The sequence below is a fragment of the Myotis daubentonii genome, chromosome 1 (genome assembly GCF_963259705.1).
Source record: "Myotis daubentonii chromosome 1, mMyoDau2.1, whole genome shotgun sequence".
Lineage (NCBI taxonomy): Eukaryota > Metazoa > Chordata > Mammalia > Chiroptera > Vespertilionidae > Myotis > Myotis daubentonii.
The window spans coordinates 98,693,205-98,712,669 of NC_081840.1; the positions used below are offsets into that span (position 1 = coordinate 98,693,205).

General features: G+C 42.6%; 1 protein-coding gene across 4 annotated transcripts in view; it reads left to right on the top strand.

Annotated features, from left to right (window-relative positions):
- The first annotated feature begins 13,075 nt into the window (after positions 1–13,075).
- JCAD (junctional cadherin 5 associated) overlaps positions 13,076–19,465 on the top strand; it is a 52,331-nt gene continuing 45,941 nt past the window's right edge. For 2 of the 4 annotated variants that reach the window (XR_009454708.1, XM_059711893.1), the window contains exon 1: positions 13,124–13,193. The gene's annotated coding sequence lies outside the window, so the exon portion shown is untranslated. Of the gene's footprint in view, positions 13,194–19,465 lie in introns of all 4 variants that reach the window. The other 2 variants (XM_059711901.1, XM_059711916.1) reach the window with 2 other exon arrangements.

Genomic DNA, 19,465 nt, shown 5'->3' on the forward strand with positions numbered 1-19,465 from the left:
GATAGAGTATTCTTCGATTTAATCCCTTGCTTTTATCACTTTGTATACTTCATGCCATTTCCTTCTGGCCTGATGTGTTTCTGTTGAGAAATCAATTGACATTCCAATGGGAAATCCCTGTATACCTTTCTTGCAGCCTTTAAGATTCTTTTTTGTCTTTTATGTTTCTAATTTAATTATGTGTCTTGGTGTAAGTCTTTTTGAGTTCATCTTGATTGGGATTCTCTGTGCTTCCTGGACTTGTGTGACTTTTTTTCTTCCTAAGGTTAGGCAAGTTTTCTGTCATTATTTCTTGAAACATGTTTTCTATTCCTTGATCAGCTTCCTTTTCTTCTGGCACCCCTATTATGTGGATGCTATTTTGTTTCATGTTGTCCCAAAGTTCCCTTAAACTCTCCTCCTACCTTTAATTTTTTTTTTTCCATTTGATGCTCTGCTTGGTGTGTTTTTTCTACCTTGTCTTCTAACTCGCTGATTCAGTCCTAAGTTTCTTCTAGTCTACTGTTGAAACCTTCCATAGTGTTCTTTATTGCAGCTATGTCATTCTTCATTCCCTTTCATTCTTACTCATGTTGGTGTATTTCTCATTCAGCTCCTTATAATTCTCCTTGAGTTGCTTGCAATGCTCATTCAGATGTTTGAGCATGCATATAACCATTACTCTGAATTCTTTATCTGACAAATTACTTGCCTCCATTTCATTTAGTTCCTTTCCTGGTGATTCCTCCTTTTCTTTCATTTGGGGGTTGTTTCTTTGTCTCTCTATTTTTTCTGTTCCTTTATATTTGTTTCTATGTATTAGATCAAACTGCTATGCCAGGCAGATTTTTTGGGTTGATCTTTTGTAGTAGATATTTTGTGGAACCCAGTGGTGCAGTCTCTCAGGTCTCTTGGGCTGGGTGTTCTAGGAAGGCCCCCTACTTGAGATATTTGGGTTCTCCTGTTGTAGTTTGGTCTTGAATGTTATTGTCCTATTAATGGATGGAATATCTCCTCTCAGGGTGCCTGATTGTGTGGCTCACTACTTACCACGTTGTACCAACCATTGTGGAGGTGCTGACCAAAGAACACAAAATACAAGAGAAGACGTAACACAGAAAGAACAGAACAGGAATGTACACAAGACCCCTATAGTCCCAACAAAAATGATCACCAGAGAAATAGAATTAGGAAAGAGAAAAGAGAGCAAGAATGATAGAAAAATGAAATAAAAAGTATGGGGAGAAAACACAACACAATAAACAAACAAATAAGCAAAAAGGCACAAATAAAAAACACCCAAAAAGGGGGGGAGGGCAGAATTTATAGATACAGAGCCTAAATAGAGAAAATAAGATTAAAGAATTAGAGGAGTAGGGGAAGGACCATGTTTAGAATAAAGGAGGTAGAAAATAAATGAGAGGACAAGAAAAAAATTGAAAAGGAGAATAGAGGAGAGGACAGATAAACCTAAATTTGGGAAGGGAAACAAGTTAAGAAATTAAGAGAAGAAGAAAAGAGAAAGAGAAGAAAGAAAAAATTTAAAAATGAGTCATGGAAAAAAAGAAAACAGAAAAGGAATTTTAGTAGGAGCAGGGAAAAGGAAATTATATATATGAACAAAACAGTAGCTACTAGAATAATAGGAAATCAATAAAGCAGATAGGTAAAGATGATCAATTTTTAAAAAGAGGGGAAAATAAAGGAAAGAGAAAAACTAAAAAGGAGAAAGGAGAAGAAAAGCAAGAGGGGGAAAAAAGAGAGGAAGAAAAAGGTACAAAAAGTAAAAATTTTTTAAAAAAAGAAAGCGAAGTGTTGTTCACTTCAGCTGAGTTTTAATGCACCATGGCAACTGGCTTAGGACCCCACTCTTCTGTTCTTTCTGCCAATTCTGGGCTTCCTGTTGGGTACTCAGGTGCTAATCACTGTCAGGCACTGTCTTTTGGCTTTTAGCACCTGCTTGAAGCTCCAAGCGATCCACTGGTCCACTGCTTGTGTCTGTCTCCACAGGCCTTGGCTGCAAGCATGATGGGCCAATCTGCCCTCTTTGCCTGTCTGCCAGCAGTCAATCTTAATCACTAAAGTGTCTGTTTCTAACAGGGTTTTAGGTGGGGTTAGTGCTATTTCACGTTCAGGGAATATAATGGGTGTTTTTTCCTGTCCCAGAGCTATTCCACCTCGAGTGGCCCAAAATATTACTCTGCCTTTGGCTGGACAGAGATCCTTGTATGGAGACCAATGAGGTCAGCTGGGACCCTGTACTGTTTATCAGTCTGGTTCCTAGAATAGTGGGGCTAATGGCCTCTCCTCCACTCCGGTCACTGAGGGTTCCCTGAGACTGTTCAGACCCATAAGCTTGGCCTCTGCCCTTGTTTCCTCAGTAAAGCTCAAAATGCAGGGTGTGTCAGGCTGTATCACCTAGGGTGTTTTTGGTTTTGTTTTTGTTTTCCCTTTACCCGTCCTCTAGCTGTTGGGAGGAGGTAGCTCCTCCCAGGGAAAATGGCCGCTTCAGTTTGGAAGGGTATGAACGACCCAATGCAGGACGCCTGGTTACTGCTTTTCCAACTCTCCCTGCCATGCTTCCCACCCCCGCCTGTCCTCAGGCACCTCAAGTATACGTCCCTCCCTGTGCCAAAACCTCGGGTGAGTAGTTGCAAATGAAAACTCCTGTGCTCTGGGCTTAGAGATAAAAATAAAAGGCAATGGAAACTAGGGCTCTCTCCTCCACCAGCTCTAGTCTGCTGGGTCTAGACTCCGCTGCCGCCAGAAATCCTGCTACCTTTTGCAGCTGCTTGCATGATAAGGGCACTGCAGGTCATGCCCTGTGAGTCAGGAAGTGCTGCTGGTCAGCTCACCTCCACCCCCTCCTGCCAGTGTGTGGAGCCCTGCCTCTGCTCCTGGAACAGTTCTCCCCATAGCTCAGGTCCCTCCTCTCTGGGCTCTCCACCTCCCAAGATCTTGCCCTTCCTACCAGTGTCCAGGTGTTGTCCTTCCTTGTAAGTCACCTCCTCAGCTGGACCACAGTTGGAAATTCCAGGTGAATGTTCTCCAATTTAGTTGTATTTCCAGCCTGGCCCTGGGATGAGGTGCCCGACAGGTCTGCCTATTCAGCTGCCATTTTCTCCTCCTCCTCTGCCCTCTTAGATTCCTCTTCCATGTGGGGACTGCTGGCAGCAGGAGGTGAGCACAACTGCAGAGCCTGCTGTCTTTCTCTGGAAATCATTTTGTGTTTGGGTAGATGCAGAGCTGTGCACACCAGCACTGTCCAGCTCTGACCGCTTGTATGTTTGGTGAGACATTATCTTCCTGGGAACTCGTGGAAGCCAGGCCCCAATGGCCAGCCTGGCTCGTCTGAATGTTCAGGCCAGTCTGGCCCAAGATAATGTGAAATCACTGAAACTTTCAGTAATTTTCTAATATGGTCGCATTACTTTTACTTTGGCCAGTTGCCTAGCTTTGTGCCCTTCCATTAACTTTGGAAGGTAAAGGTGAAAGGCAGTGAAGTAATGTCATAGTCACAGGTTGAATATTTGCAAGTACCCAAAGAAAGAGTCCTGCAAATTTATCCTGCTCATGTATGTTTTAAAAATATCTTTGATTTAGTATCAGATGGCTATTTTGTCCAGAGTATTTTTGTCAAGATTTCTAACACACTTATTTACCTTCTTGTTGCTGGACCAAAACTACTCTTCCAAATCCTGAAAGGTGGATTACTGCCTCTCTCTCTCTCTCATCTCTATCTCTATCTCTCTCACACACAAACACACACACACACACACACACACACACACACACACACACACACACACGAGAGACAGAGAGAGAGAGAGAGAGAGAGAGAGAGAGAGAGAGAGAGAGAGAGCCATATGCTCACATTAAGCTCTGAGACTTCACATCTCACATTAAATAAGAGTTTTCTCATTAAAGTGTTCTCTTAGAATTTTGTGATATCTGGGCTCCATGGGAAAATGAAGGTATCTTTAAATATCCTGCCTTAAATAATAACTCTTTATGATATTTTAACAGCTTTAAGGAGCTCTAGCAATTTCTTTTAACCTGAAAATGCATATGTTCTTTGTAATTCCATTTTCTTGTATGGAAGGAAAAAGGAAAGGAAGGAAGGAAGGAAGGAAGGAAGGAAGGAAGGAAGGAAGGAAGGAAGGAAGGAAGGAAGGAAGGAAGGAAGGAAGGAGGGAGGGAGGGAGGGAGGGAGGGAGGGAGGGAGGGAGGGAGGGAGAGAAGGGAGGGAGAGAAGGGAGGGAGGAGGGAGGGAGAGAAGGGAGGGAGAGAAGGAAGGGAGGGAAGGAGAAAACCACAATCTTGTTTTCTGATTAAAAAGCTAAGTGGAATAGTCTTTCTTAAAATTTGGTAATCATCTAGAATCTCTGTAACATTTTTCCTATGAAAAGCAAACGAATATAGAAATAGTTTCCTCCTTTGGTTCTCGACAAACGAGGGAACTGTGCTCATCGGTTATATTTAGTCCCCGAAATTGAGGCTACTAATGGCTGTGGTTTGCAGAGTGTGATGCTGTGCCAAGTGCTTTGCATTTCTTTCTTGCATTCTCACAGGAGCCCCACAAAGGGTGCAGCATCAGAACAGCTAACCTCTATGGAATGTTGACTCTATGCTAAACGCCTTCACAAAATATCTCCTTTAATCCTCATAACCAGATTGTGGCTTGTTATCATATAAAGAAACAGGCTCAGAGAATTGAAGAGATTTGCCTAGAGATATGCTATTGATAAATGGCAGCATGGAGAGCCACCCAAATCTGCCTGACTTCAGAGCCTAAGTGCTTCTTCCTTCAGGTTATGTTCCTTTTGACAAGCAGGGGAATTGGGAAGCACTTTACTGTGAATGAATGCATTTAGCTTCCCCTAAGGGGGCAGCTAATTGCTTTGTAGTTAATGAGATATGCGGACCCAGAAAGGGTATTTCTAAGAGAGCCTGTCAGTAGCAAGTTAATATTAGGAAAGGTGGCTCTCAAACTTTGTTGCTCATTAGATTCAGGAAACTTGTTTAAAACGCAGATTTCTGAGCCCCACCTCCAGCTTCCTAGCCAATAACAGTTAACCATTATTTTTTTTCAAATGGTCCATAAATTTACCACTTATACTTTAACAGATCAGACAATGGCATTTCTAGTCTGCATGGTTGATGCTGTGAATGGCAGTTGTCATCATGTAGCCTGGCATTGAGATATGTACAATTTGGAATGATGACTGAGGCCTTTGTGCTTATAGGAATGCTGCAGGAAGGCCCACACTGATTTTGAGATATTAGTAGGAATAGTGTCTACTATAGCATAAAACACAAAATATAGCACATAACCTGAAAAACGGGAATGGTAAATAAATATACTTTACTGAGTAGCAGTGGGAGTTAACTGTGAACTAAAGATGTTTCATGGCCTTTAATTTAAATGCCAGGTAGGTTTTTATGATACTAAACTCTGGTCGTCATCTTTATGAGGAAGAGGAGAATATTTTGTTTTACCAAAGCACTGATATATTGGTTTCTGTAGTGTTCTTTCTTATTGTTTTTATATTACTGTTTCAAGTCTACATCTAATATAATCTATCTGTCTTTTAAATTTTAAGTATATTCCCTTAAACATAGTTATTAAAACCTTAACTTGTTACATCAATGGCTGAAAATCAGATTTACAGTTCTGAAATTGCTTCAACATTAGAATATTTTGTCCTCACATCCCTCAGTCTGCAACCCTCTCTGTTCTGCCTGTGTTAGTGCCCAGTTCATAGAAATTCTGGGAAAAGTAAAAGCAATGATAATAATGATAATAATATTGGAAGAGTTTATTATAAGAAGCAGTAAAGAATTAGTAGCTAGAAAATGTTCTATATTTTAAATTAATCCTTCAGCATACAAAATTCATCATAATCTCATATGTAGATTTACCTTCTGATAAACAGGTGGTCCCTGATAAAATAAACTGGTGGCCCATGACCACAAATAAGGCAAGGTTCTCTGGAAAAGATATTCATTCCATTTATGAGTAGCATCTGTTCCAAGAATGTATAATATTATGGCTCCAGTGAATGCTGTATATAGAAGGGGAAAAATTGGGATGGATTTAATACTACAGCTGTGACTAGTTAGGTATGGCAACTTTCAGGTATTTGGTGGTTTCAGCAAACGTTCTAATACACATTCCAGGCATCAAGAACCATAGGAAGGCTGTAAAAATATTTAGACAAATAACTAATATACTCACTGGCTTGAGAAGACTAGAAAGTACATTCAGTTTCCTGCTGGCTTGAAAACTGCTCCTCAGTTCGTCGTCTCAGGATGGAAGTGCACCATGGGTTCTCATGCAGGCACAGAGGTTGTAGTGATGACACGTGCAGAAACGGGGAGCCCTCTGGGGCCTTATCAGTGACGGCTGGGAGAAATGGGCTAAGTTATCAGGGGAGGTGGGTGACAAAGAAACATTGCAGCAGTTGTCAGGGCCTTACTAACCAATTGTTCCGGCCAAATGATACTGGCTTGGAATTTACTGTTACTTTTTTTTTCTTTTCTTTTTTTAAAATATATTTTATTGATTTTTTACAGAGAGGAAGGGAGTGGGATAGAGAGCTAGAAACATCAATGAGAGAGAAACATCAATCAGCTGCCTCCTGCACACCCCCTGCTGGGGATGTGCCCACAACCAAGGTACATGCCCTTGACCAGAATCGAACCTGGGACCCTTCAGCCCGCAGGCTGACTATGCACTGAGCCAAACCAGTTAGGGCAATTTACTGTTACTTTTTAACTATTGCTGATGAAAAGCTGACTTTCATGAATGGTTTCTTCTCTCAGACTTATGCCTTACTATAAACCACTAATAATTCTCTTTGGCATCTCTTATATGGATTTTTAAAAAATGTTATTTGCTTTAGGAAGTTTAATTTTTGTTGGATTAAACCAAACAAATAAATAGCACCCAATCTGTTCCATGTATATGTATCACCCAAGTACTTACAAGGCTCATAAACAGAGTTTGAGGACAGTAATCTGAGTTTAAGACAGAACATGGAAAAAAGCAAAAGTGAAACTCAAAAACAGTTTTAAAAGAAATGAACCAAAAATTCAAGAAAACCTAAACATTTTCTAAAAGTTCTGGCCATTTTGTCCTTTGGTAACCCTCATCCCTCAGCTAACGTTTTGACTGTATTCATATAGTGAGGATTTATAATTCAGGATTTGCACAATGTGAGTTTAAATGACCACTTTTTACTTTGAAGACATTCAACAATGCAGTTCAACAGTTCGGTTTATAGCCGAATACAGGTATGGTGCTGGGTTGTGAAAAACAGAGGAATTGATTTGTTTCTGGGTCTTGCTTTATAAAGGTGACTAAGTGACAACATGGAGGGGTCAATGCTATTGAAAGAAAAGTTTCAACTCACGGTCCCCTTAGAAACAAGAGGCATGGAGTGCCATGCAGGACACAGAGGGAAGCACCAGTGTCAGGAAGGCACATGGGGAAAACATAGACCTTAGCCTCTATTAGGGGTCTCTGTGGAAAAGGCGAAGTGGGGCTGGGAAAACAGTTTAGGATTGGCTGGTTTGAATAACTCTGGTGGGCTTTGAGGCGTAGGGGCCTGAGTTAGGGTAGGGAAAATAGTGGCTTAGTGTGAGAGAGTAGATGAGGAGGTGGTTCAGAGTATGGCTCTTGATTGCTGGGGCGCTGTAAACAACTGTGGCCTTTAGTCTGGTCCTGTAATTAATGGGTTGCAAGTAGACAAATACAGAACCTAACAAAACAAAGTTAGGGCTGGGGTGAACAGTTCCACCCGGAACTCAGAATCTGTTACCTGAACTAAATATGTTTGCCAATAAAGCAGATTCAAGGTATACCATGATCAATGCTATGTTAGCAGCTTAAACAAAATGCTGTGGGACTTATATGGAGGCAAAAAAGCAAAGATATGGAAAGTGAATTTCTCATATGGCAGATTTACATTCTCTTCAGTGCTCAACTAGAATCATAACTTCAAAATCATGCAACCCTGGCAATAAATACATGGAAGAACATGGAAGAGTCAAGGCCTACCCAAGTATCCAACATATAAGAAATGTTAAATGAAAGGTAATTTTCACCTCTTCCTCCCAAACTGGTGTCATTTTTGTGTTGCTGTATTTTGTTATCACTGATGTAATAACACACTGATATGCCCTTTCTCCCAAAATGAAAGCTTTTTTTTTTTCTTCAATTAATGTTGGTGACTAACTTTGTTTTGTGGCTATTCACATATTTCCCAGTTTTTAAATAAAAACTCACATAGCGCCCTGGCTGGTTTGGCTCAGCGGATAGAGCGTCGGCCTGTGGACTCAAGGGTCCCGGGTTCGATTCCAGTCAAGGGCATTTACCTGGGTTGCGTGCACATCCCCAGTAGGGGGCGTGCAAGAGGCAGCTGAATCGATGTTTCTCTCTCATTGATGTTTCTAACTCGCTATCCCTCTCCCTCTCCCTTCCTCTTTGTAAAAAAAAAAACAAAACAAAAAACAAAAAACAAAACAAAAAACAAAACAAAAAAAAAACCTCACATAGGGTTAAAGAAAATACTCCAGTTAATTTTGGTTGGTTCTTGATTAGCTGATGTGTGATGGCTGGCAGACAGCAGCCCTGGGTGGCCAGATCTGGCCATCCCACTGCCTTCTGGAAGCCACATTTGCATCACCTTTGTACCAGTCGGATTCCAGCCAGCCACTGTCATTCCCTGGAGGACAGGAAAACAGGGTTTTCCTTATGAATTTGGCAAAGAATTGTAGATTGCAAGCAGGGGGATATTGGGAATGTTCTGTCAACCACAAGTAAACAGCAGCCCTTTCCTCGGATGAGTTGAGATAGGGCTTAGGCGAGGCTGGTTTCCATTAATGTATAGCTTATGGAGGAAAAAGCTGACGAAGAGACAGCAAATACTTACAGATTCATTCTCCTTAGAGTGAAAGTATATGATTGAAAAATCTTTATTATTCTTTTCTTAACCCCCAGGGGTATAAAGTTTTCTGTTTGGGAAGTGTCAAATCTTCTAAGCAACAGTTAAGAAACACCTCATGAACTTATTCCAGAGGGACATTGCTATGTTACTCTTCATCATCACACAATGATGTCCATGGCTACTGTTGTTTTTTTTAAATGTTTATTATATACCAATCATTTTGTTAGACTCTTGACATAATATTTCTATTTCTTGAGCTGTATCCCTGCTTCTCATATGGGCATGTACTTCCAAGTCCAGAGTTTAAGGTCTCAACTGTAGGCTTTAGGAATTAGAAATTAAATTCTGCTTGTGTTCATTGTTGATGAGTCCCAGGGGCCCCCACCCGGCTCTCCTGCTCCCCCCGCCCCGCCCCCCACCACCACTGAGTTAGCCCTGAAGTAGGTGGTCCATGGGACACACTTTGATAAACAGATTTCATGGCTAAAAATAATTATGCAGTAGCACCTCTGAATTAATATACAACAGGTCCATATCTAAAAACAAGTTTTATTATCAACTGTTAACATAAAACTCTCTATGTTTTTTCTATAATCCTTATTGTTAGACTTTCTAGAATAAGCCAACCAGAGAGACTTCAAGGTTTTATCAAGAATTTTAATCTTTTTTTAAAAAAATGAGAACTGGTAGTGTTTTTCAGACTAAGAAAAATATCAAAGAGTATCCAAGTCAGCTAAAGGAAACCTCCTAGTAGGCCATCAGGGAAGGGCCCTGTAGCAGGAAGGAGGGTCATTCTCAGGTCTTTGAAAAGACAGCAAGTTAAAGAAACAAGGGTTTTGTCTTTTTTTAAAAAGAAGGCGATTAAGCATTCTTTCTCTGGTCATTGCACATCTGCACCATGACTCAATAGTCCAAGTTCCTTCCTGAGTCTGTGAAATCCCTTCTCCAGGACTCTGAGAAAGGCGGCAACATTTAGGCTCTCCAGCTGGGCTGGATACTAGCACATGCTCCCAGGCAACACTGGATTTCTAGCAGCATCACACAAAAAGTTGTTTTAAATCGTATTTTCTATTTTAAACCACATAGACAGTCAATATGTTTTCCTGTGTTTAAATCTCCCACAGTCAAGTAGGTGGGAAAAGGGCCTGCAGTTGCATGGAAGCAGGAGTGGGTGGTGATTAGAAGGAATGTGATCTTCCAATGGTCAAGATAAAACTTACCCATGTGCTTTCTCAGTTACAAAGACCTGACTTAGGAAGAAATGTCCTTTTATCTGAAAACATAATAAGAGCCCTGGTCGGTGTGACTCAGTGGTTGGAGTGTCGGTCCTTGCAACGAAGGGTACAGGGTTCAATTCCTGGTCAAGGGCAAGTACCTGGGTTGCAGGTTCGATCCCCCACTATAGCCTAGTGCGTTCGGGAGGCAACCAATTGATGTTTCTCTTTTATATCGATGTTTCTCTCTCTCTCCCTTTCTCTCTCTCTCTCTCTCTCTCTCTCTCTCTCTCTCTCTCTCCCTCTCTTTCCCCCTCTCTCCTTTTCATCCATGCTCTCTAAAAAAAGCAATGGGAAAAATATCCTCAGGTGAGGATTAACAAACCAACAACAGCACATAATAAGAATATACATATGTATATTTGTATATGTGTGTACACATAAAAGACGTAAGATTTTACACACACACACACACACACACACACACACACACACACACACACGTCTCATGTCCACCATCTCATGTCTATGAACTGGTGATTTGTGTGGGAAATGGCCCCATGGATTTCCTCACCAACTTTTACCTTCCTTTGGGGAAGCATCACACTCCCCTTCACCTCTGTCTTCTTCCATTAGAATGCAGTCACCCACTCTTACTCATGTATCTTTTCAACCTTGTCCCCCTTCTTCTTCATAATTCTACTCCCAAATCTTCAGAAAATCTCCCACCTTTCTACTTGTTGCCCAGCACCACCACCTCCTTCTATCCTCATTTTTTCCCATTCTGCTGTTCGCTTGAAATGGCCTTCATCGTGGCTGGAGAGCCTTAGAGCAGGGCTAGTGATATATCAGAACTGAAGAAAGAAAGAAACTAAACATTTTGAGATGAGGGCTTCATGATAAAGAGCCAGTGTCAGGAAACCACATAAATCTTTAAAATTGTGAAGTTGTCTTTTTCAGAATCTGGTATTTCAATCTCTTAACCTTCCTTACCAGCCATTCTGCTAAAACACAGTTTCTTCTTAAGCTTTATTTCGGGTGCTTTCACTTGTTCCTAGCATTGCTTCAATGTTGTTTTCTACTGCAACTATATAGCATTTCAGTTACATTATAAAACCTCTGTGAGGTGACCCAGAAAGCCAACAATATAACATTGTTCTATGGGGAAAACACGCATCCTAATCACAATTTGCTGGCTGATTAATGATCTTGCGGAAACATTTGGCTCCATATGTGTCTGCGTTGTGCTGGGAACATATAGGTGCTCCACAAAATGCTATTTCATCGAGGACAAACGGGAATTGTATGACATTGAAACAATTTATCCCCAAAAGATGTTTTATGAAAAGAAGTAATGTCACCATTGTTAATAACTGCGATTTCCTGGAAAAGCTGTAGAATCCTCCCCCACACACCTTTTTTTTTTTTCCTCATTGTAATCCTCCAGCCTGGAGATGATACCCTTTGTCTCTGCCTAACCACAACTCTTTAAGGTGCTTCCCATCAAGCCTTCCCGGGTGGCTCCAGCCGACAGGGCACTATTAGTACAAGTATTAGTGGTAGCAGCTAACATTTCCTTCATTCCTACAATTGCCATACTGTGCTGAGGGCTTGAAAGACATTATTTCATTTAATTCTCATGGCTTTCCTAGGAAGTTAGCCTCACCATTATCCCCATTTTATTCCATAGGAATCTGAGGCTACCACAAGGAAAGCAACACGCCTGGAAGAAGCCCTCAAATCGGGAGCATGCTGTCCACTACCATCTTCCCGCCTGGGCTCCTCAGATGCACTGTAGCTAATTCACAGCATGGCACCTGATTATACTTTTTTTTCTCCCCAGCTCTAGTGTGTTTGGTTTGTTTGCCCTCTTAGACTGTACACTCTTCATAGTTAGGGTTCAGAACAAGGGTCTTGGGCCAGATTCTACAACATGGTAATTATGTGCTCCCCTGAGTCCCAGTTTCCACCCACCACAGAGAAATGTGTGAAGATTAAAAGAAAATAACACATATGAGGGGTTAAGACAAGGATGACCGTGAAAACAACTTTAGGTATTATTGCTTTATTGCTATTATGGCAGCAAGCACAGCCCTAAATCCATGGTGTGGTTAAATGTTTTTCTAAAAGTTTGCTCTGTAGGGACTCCAGTCTGCTTTGCTATCCATTTTTGCCGCCATGGACTTGACTTAGCCAACATCCTGTCCTTACCCCCAACTTGTCAGCAAAGTTGCACATATTATGTCTTTTTTTCTGCTCTCCAAAGTGCAAGGACTTTTGCCTCTTAACAGACCTGGCACCAGTCTAATTTTTGCTGCAGGAGAAACTTGAAGTGGTTGGGAGACTGTAAATGCTCATTCTGGTCAGAGTGCCTCACTGACCTTCTCTTACTCTTGGCTTTAGGTAAATCCTACTCCTGGCGTCAGTTTCCTCATCTGTCACAGCTGACCTCTAAGGTCTCTTCCAGCCTTCAGCTAAGATTTTCCTTTTTTTTTTTTTTTAAGAAGGAAACCACAAGCAAGCACTAAGCTATTGTCACCATCACTGTTTTTGCTCTTCATGCCTTCAATGTGTTTCTGTGTGTGCTGTATACAGAGGTGTTCGTGTGTCTACTTCATGTCTTTGTGTATGTGTGAGTTTGTGTGTGACTGTACATGAGAATGTTTGTGTTTTGTGTATAACTGTGTGTGTGCATGTGTACATTCTTACAGGGTTGAAGAAGCCTAAACCCAAGTGTCAGGAAAAGGCAGGAAAGGGTGGCCAGCCCACCTGTGCCTTCAGCACGACCCACCCAGGCAGGACAGAGGCCCATGCTGGGTTCTGTGTCTGGGTGCAGCTCTCCCACCCAAAGAGCCAGAGCCTGGAGGTGACCGGCCCGGCGGTGGGCGGGGCGGGCGGTGGGCGGGGCGGGCGGTGGGCGGGGCGGGCGGTGGGCGGGGCGGGCGGCGGCTCCGGAGTGCTGGGCCGCGGAGGCGGCAGGCGGCTGGTCCCGCGGTTCCGCCAGCCAGCGGGAGCGGCGACGGCGCGGGCAGCATGAGGGAGACACTCGGTAAGTCCAGGCGACTCCTCATTCCTGACTCCCACCGTGCCTTTGGCCCGTTCCCACGGCGCTTTCCGGGCCTCGCCCCCAGCGTCCAGCGCTCGCCCCCCAACTTCTCCAGCCGGACGTTGCTCGGGTCCGAACCGCTCCTAGCCTTGGGGGACAGCCGCATCCCTCCGCTTCGCCAGGAGGGCTGGTTCCGGCCCCTCAGGTGCCCAGCTCGGGCGCGGGGCACGGGGCTCCCCGGCATCGCCGAAGGCCGCGCCTGGCGTTAGGGGGTTCGCATCGCCCCTCGTCGCTGGGAGGGCCCGGGAGGGCGGGGGTCGCTGTTCCACTCTCGGCGGCGTCCTCGCGACAGCCCTAGTCCAGCCACCCCACCCCTTCCTCTCCCGCGCGCCACGGTTTGGCGGAGTCTCCACCCGGGAACTGACAGCCGCTGCTCAGAGTCCCGAGGTCCCGGGTTCCCACGATACCCGCTGTGGGGGACCTGCCCGCGGGACGGTGGGAGCTGGCCTCCGCGTCCCCCACTCCCTGCTCGGGTCCCCGCCCGGCCTGGGGACCCCCGCTCCTCGGATCAGGACTAGGGATTAGGGCGCTAATCGCCGCTGCTCCCCGCTGCTTCCAGCAAGTGCCCGGGTGGCCCGGCCCCAGCCGCGGGTAGTCAAGCGAAAAAGAAAAGAAAAAAAGGGGTGGGGGAAAGGGGAGAAAGGCGAGAGCTCCGCCTGAGAGTGCTGTAAATCTCGCCATCCGCTGGGCTGCGGGATCTGGAGCCGCCCGCCCTCCCGGGCCGCCGCGCTCGGGTCTCCCCCGCACCGTCAGCTCCCCACCCCAGATCGCTGTCAAGTCACCCCGGAATGCCAGGGTTTCCCTAGGCGACTGGACTGTAGTGAGGCTGGGCACGTGCAGCTGAAAGCGCCGCTCCTGCTCCTTGTCACTGGCAATAGCAGCCGGGCGCCTCGGATTCTTCTGGGGGTTTGAAAAAGAAGCTGATTTTACTACTGAAAAAAAATAAATAAATAAAAACGGGAACTTTATGCTAGCGCAACCTGCACATGCCCTGGTCTTGCTCATCAACCTCTCCAGGAGAAGAGGACTTTGGGGAATTAGCTTAGACAGATCGCCTCCCCCCTTCCCCACCACACACACACACACACACACACACACCCAGTCACCCACGCTCCCACCCCCTTCATCCCCTCCCCTTCACCCCCAGGCCCGCATTTCCTTCCTCTGGTCTTGGAGAGGAAGATGAAGGAGTGTGGACCACATAATTCGGACATTTCCCCCGCAGCTTCATGTTTTCTTTTTTCTTTTTGTCTTTTCAGATTTGCAGATATCCCAAGGGTTAGGGGTGAGGGTTGGAAGATGATTCTTGATAGGGAAAGGGAGTGGGAAATGGGAAAAGACAGCCAGAAATTTTCTTGACAGAAAGGGCAGACTCAATAGTCTAAACTTCTAAACTCAATGGTCACAGGCTGTGCAAGTAAAACAAGAAAATGATGCCTTATGCCAGAGAGTTTTTGAATTTAAGAGACTAGATTAAGAACACCCAACAACACAAGGTTAAGTAAAGGTTTTTATTTGTTTGTTTTGTTAATCCTCATCCAAGTATATTTTTTTTCATTGATTTTTAGAGAGAGTGGAAAGGGAGGGGGAGAGAAAGAGAAACATGGATGTGAGGATGTGAGAGAGACACATTGATTGATTGCCTCCCCCACTGGCCACAATCCTGGCGGGGGATCCAGCCTGCAACTGAGGTATGTGCCCTTGACTGTAATTGAACCCTGAGGGCCCATGTTCTAACCACTGAGCAAAACTGTCTAGGGTGTGAGTAAACTTGTTTTTGTTTTTTTTGTTTGTTTGGCAAATCACACTCAGATTCTATTTCATGGGACTTGTGCTGGTTTTCATGTGAAATTGGGAGTTCAGTAAATTCATTTAGTTTTCCCTGATGTACAATGCATTTGGACTTTCTATTTACCTTGATATGAGGTATCTAATTCTTAGCCATCACTGAACAAGCTTTCCAGAGGTCCCTAAATGTTACTCTGGGCAGGCAGCAGGTAGCAAACTGTTTCACTCTGGTTGGAGTGGGTGAGCAAATATTTGTTGAACAGAGGCCTTAATCTGCTGGGTCTTTCTCCCACCAAACATCACCCTCTGTTGTGGAGACTGGAAGGTTAGGACCTTGGCAAGCCCAAGAGATTTAGGGGGATTCAGTGGGTGGAAGAAGCCTGTGCCAGAAAAGAAAGAATTTTGTCTTTCCACCTCCTTGGAACATAACTTAAAATGCCTGAGTGTTCACATGATTAGTTTGACAATCTAATCAGAGTAATCTAATAACCCAAGTGAGTGGTCACAGATTCCAGGGGAAGATGGTAGCTATAAAATGTAACTGGGCAGGGGTGATACCATAAAGAGAATAAGTAAAGACCAATTTTTCAGTAAAACAACAACAGCAAAAGCAAATAGGAAAAGATCCTTGGAGTCTGATTTTTTAAATGCAATTTAAAATTTAAAAATAAGTCCGAGAAATACTACCAGTAAAGGAAGCCCAGGAGTGTGTGGTTCTGCCAAGCTCTCCTTGTCCTTGCTGGGAGAGCCCTCTAGTTTGGGAGGGCAGCAAACACCAACCGTGTTGCCGGAGTCCCGAGTTTCTCTCTTCGCGAGCTTGGTGGGATTCCACGCCAGTTAATCTGGAGACTGTAGAACAGTTCAGAACACATAGTGTAAAGTCGAAACAATTGTTCTGTTGTGATTTTTATTTTGATAAGCAAGGGGTGTATCTCTGAAATCCTCCAGGCCTATTGCTGAACCCATTCCTGTGGTTTATTTGCTTTTTTAAGCAGATGTCTTTTACCTTTTGAATGGGGAAGGGTTATATCACTCATTAAAACCTTGTTATTGTGCTTCATTTCAAGGGCCTGCTGACTTGAGGAATGCTAAGGGACACCCACTTGCCAAGGACAGCAGCCCAGGGAAGCTAGATCAGTCTCCAATGCTTTAAACACTGTCATTTAAAAAATATGGGAACTGCTCTGGTACTAAAACCTCATTATCTTAGTTTGATTTTGTGGTATTTTATTTAAAATTTGGATTACTACCCTTACTTCCTTTAAATATATTTTCCAAAAATTTTATATAGATAACAGAGTTGGAAACAGCCTGTCCACACTGGCAAAGATGACCACTAAATATCTTTGTAGTTTGCTGCTTATTGGGTATCTCGCGATAGCTCACCTCTTAAGCTAGTTTCTTATCTATGTAAATGAAAGAATTTAGATACTATTATAAAGAGACACCAAGATGTATTTCAAAGAGGGGAAGAAAAAGAAAGACAGAGCCCTAGCTGGTTTGGCTTAGTGGATAGAACATCTGCCTGTGGACAAAAGGGTCCCATGTTCAATTTCGGTCAAGGGCACATGCCCGGGCTGTGGGCTTGATCCCCAGTAGGGGGGCATGTAGGAGGCAGCCGATCAATGATTCTCTCTCATCATTGATGTTTCTCTCTCTCCCTCTTCCTTCCTCTCTGAAATCAATACAAATATACTTTAAAAAAGAAAAGAAAAGAAGACAGAGACAGAGAGCATGCAAGAAACTATGTATACGTAGAAGACTTGGAGAAGTAGAAATGAGTTATTGCTGGTTATCTCAGTGGGGTTATTGGAAACTTACTTTTGCTTAAACTCTAAATTATGTAGTGTTTACTTTTAGAATAACTTTAAATGACTCTTGTAATTATAAAATCAACAAAAATATAAGAGTTATATAAAATCATTTAAACTTTAAGATTTTTATAAAACCTTGGCTCTTTTACTCTAAAGATATTTGAAAACAAAACTAGTGTGTTATTATAAGTTTAATAGACTGTTTTAGGAATCTTTATATGTGGAGTGTGACATATTTGATGATAATGGAATTAAATTCTAACCTATTATTAAGTTTCACAGTTATTTTTTCAAGTAGCCAAACATTTTAGAAGATTTAAAAATCTTATATAATTTCCATTCGGTTCTTAATGACTGCTAATCTTTCAGAAATGTTAATGGAGGAACTTGGGGTCTCAAGAAAATGTGATGAGGTCCCCAAAGCATAATAGTGTGACAGAATTTAAAGGTAAAAGAGAAGACAGGAGTGTAGGAGTGTGTGTGTGTGTGTGTGTGTGTGTGTGTGTGCGTTCACGCAAGTTGTGGGGGAAAAGACAGAAAAGTCAGAGGAGACCATATTTGTGAAAAAAATGAAGTGAATAATAAGTGAATACTATTTTCTTCTCTTTATTTATCAATGCCTTAACACCGACCCAACCCAGCAAGATTGGGTCCCAGGGTATTTTTTTTATCTTAGACCAAAGATTTTTCTTTCTCTTGTTTTTTTGTCACCATATAGAAACAGGTCAGTGATGGTTGCCTTATTATAATTATTACTTCACAGATTAAATATGCTTTTTTGTTTTAGGAGATTTTTAACAACTTGAGGGCCCTAGCAAAGCTGGCCATCACACTATGTGGTTTGGTAACGACATTGTGTGAGAACTTACTCTCCCAGAACTTAAACTGGAACTATTGAATTCTTTATCTCTTAAGACTGAAGTGGGAAACGACAATCCTATCGCTCATTATAAAGTACACTAGAGTCCGGTGCACAAAAATTTGTGCACTCGGCGGGGGGAGGGGGGGGGGACGGGGGTGGTGGTGAAGGGGGGGGTCCCTCAGCCCGGCCTGTGCCCTCTCCCAGTCTGGGACCCCTCGGGAGATAACGCCCTGCTGGCTTAGGCCTGCTCCCGGGTGGCAGAGGGCAGGCCCAATCCCTAGACCAAAAAGTTGTCAGTTGAAGAAATATTTTCAGTGAACTGTCAACAATTTGAGTGACTAATTACATCTTAAGTATGGAATGTCAATGAATACAGTAAAGTTTTAGGTTCTCTAGAGGAGCAACAATGTCTAATCAAGAACTTTAGAGTGCTATTTGTAATTTTGTATTAGATTTTATCAGCAAAACATGTAATTTTAGGCTTGCTGGAAAGCGGTTAAGAATCTTTGTAGCAGATAAGACACATGCACCATATACTAGGCCCTTAGAACCTTATGTGATTTAACCATTTATTCTTTTCTTGTTTCATTCTCATTGAGTCATCCAAACATGTAATATACTTTCAAAGATAGTTTCTTAATCCTACCTAAGCAACACCTTGTTTTAATTTTCTGTTGATGACATAATATTAAGTTAAAGTATATGAAAGTGCCAACATTTGACCATTTTCTCCTGCAAAATGGTATTTCATAAGGTTGATTTCATGGCAGAACCTCATAAAGTACATTTTATGACAGAACATTATTAAAAAACTTATAAAATACAATAAAATATAAATAAGGACATTAAAAAAAAAAACCACCACCATCCAATACCACTGTTGGTATTTTTGGTATTTTTCATTTCAGTGTTTTTCTCCCCTTTACATATGTATATAAATGAAATTTGTATTACACTGAACCTAGGGGTTTGTATCCTGTCTTTATTATTTAACTTGATACCATAGACATTTCTTTTCCTTTTTATTTATTTTTTTAATTCATTTTTTTTAAATTAGATCTTTATTGTTCAGATTATTACATTTGTTCCTCTTTTTTCCCCCATAACTCCCCTCCACCCAGTTCCCACCCCACCCTACACCCTCATTCCCCACCCACTGTCATCCACAGGTGCACGATTTTTGTCCAGTCTCTTCCCGCATCCCCCTCACCTCTTCCACCCCGCCAGAATAGTCAGTCTACTCCCTTTCTATGCCCCTGATTCTATTATAATCACCAGTTCATTCTGTTCATCAGATTATTTATTCACTTGATTTTTAGATTCACTTGTTGATAGATGTGTATTTGTTGTTCATAATTTGTATCTTTACCTTTTTCTTCTTCTTCCTCTTCTTAAAGGATACCTTTCAGCATTTCATATAATACTGGTTTGGTGGTGATGAACTCCTTTAGCTTTTCCTTATCTGTGAAGCTCTTTATCTGACCTTCAATTCTGAATGATAGCTTTGCTGGGTAAAGTAATCTTGGTTGTAGGTTTTTGGCATTCATCACTTTGAATATTTCTTGCCACTCCCTTCTGGCCTGCAAAGTTTCTGTTGAGAAATCAGCTGACAGTCCTATGGGTACTCCCTTGTAGGTAACTGACTTTCTTTCTCTTGCTGCTTTTAAGATTCTCTCTTTGTTTTTTGCTCTTGGCATTTTAATTATGATGTGTCTTGGTGTGGTCCTCTTTGGATGCCTTTTGTTTGGGGT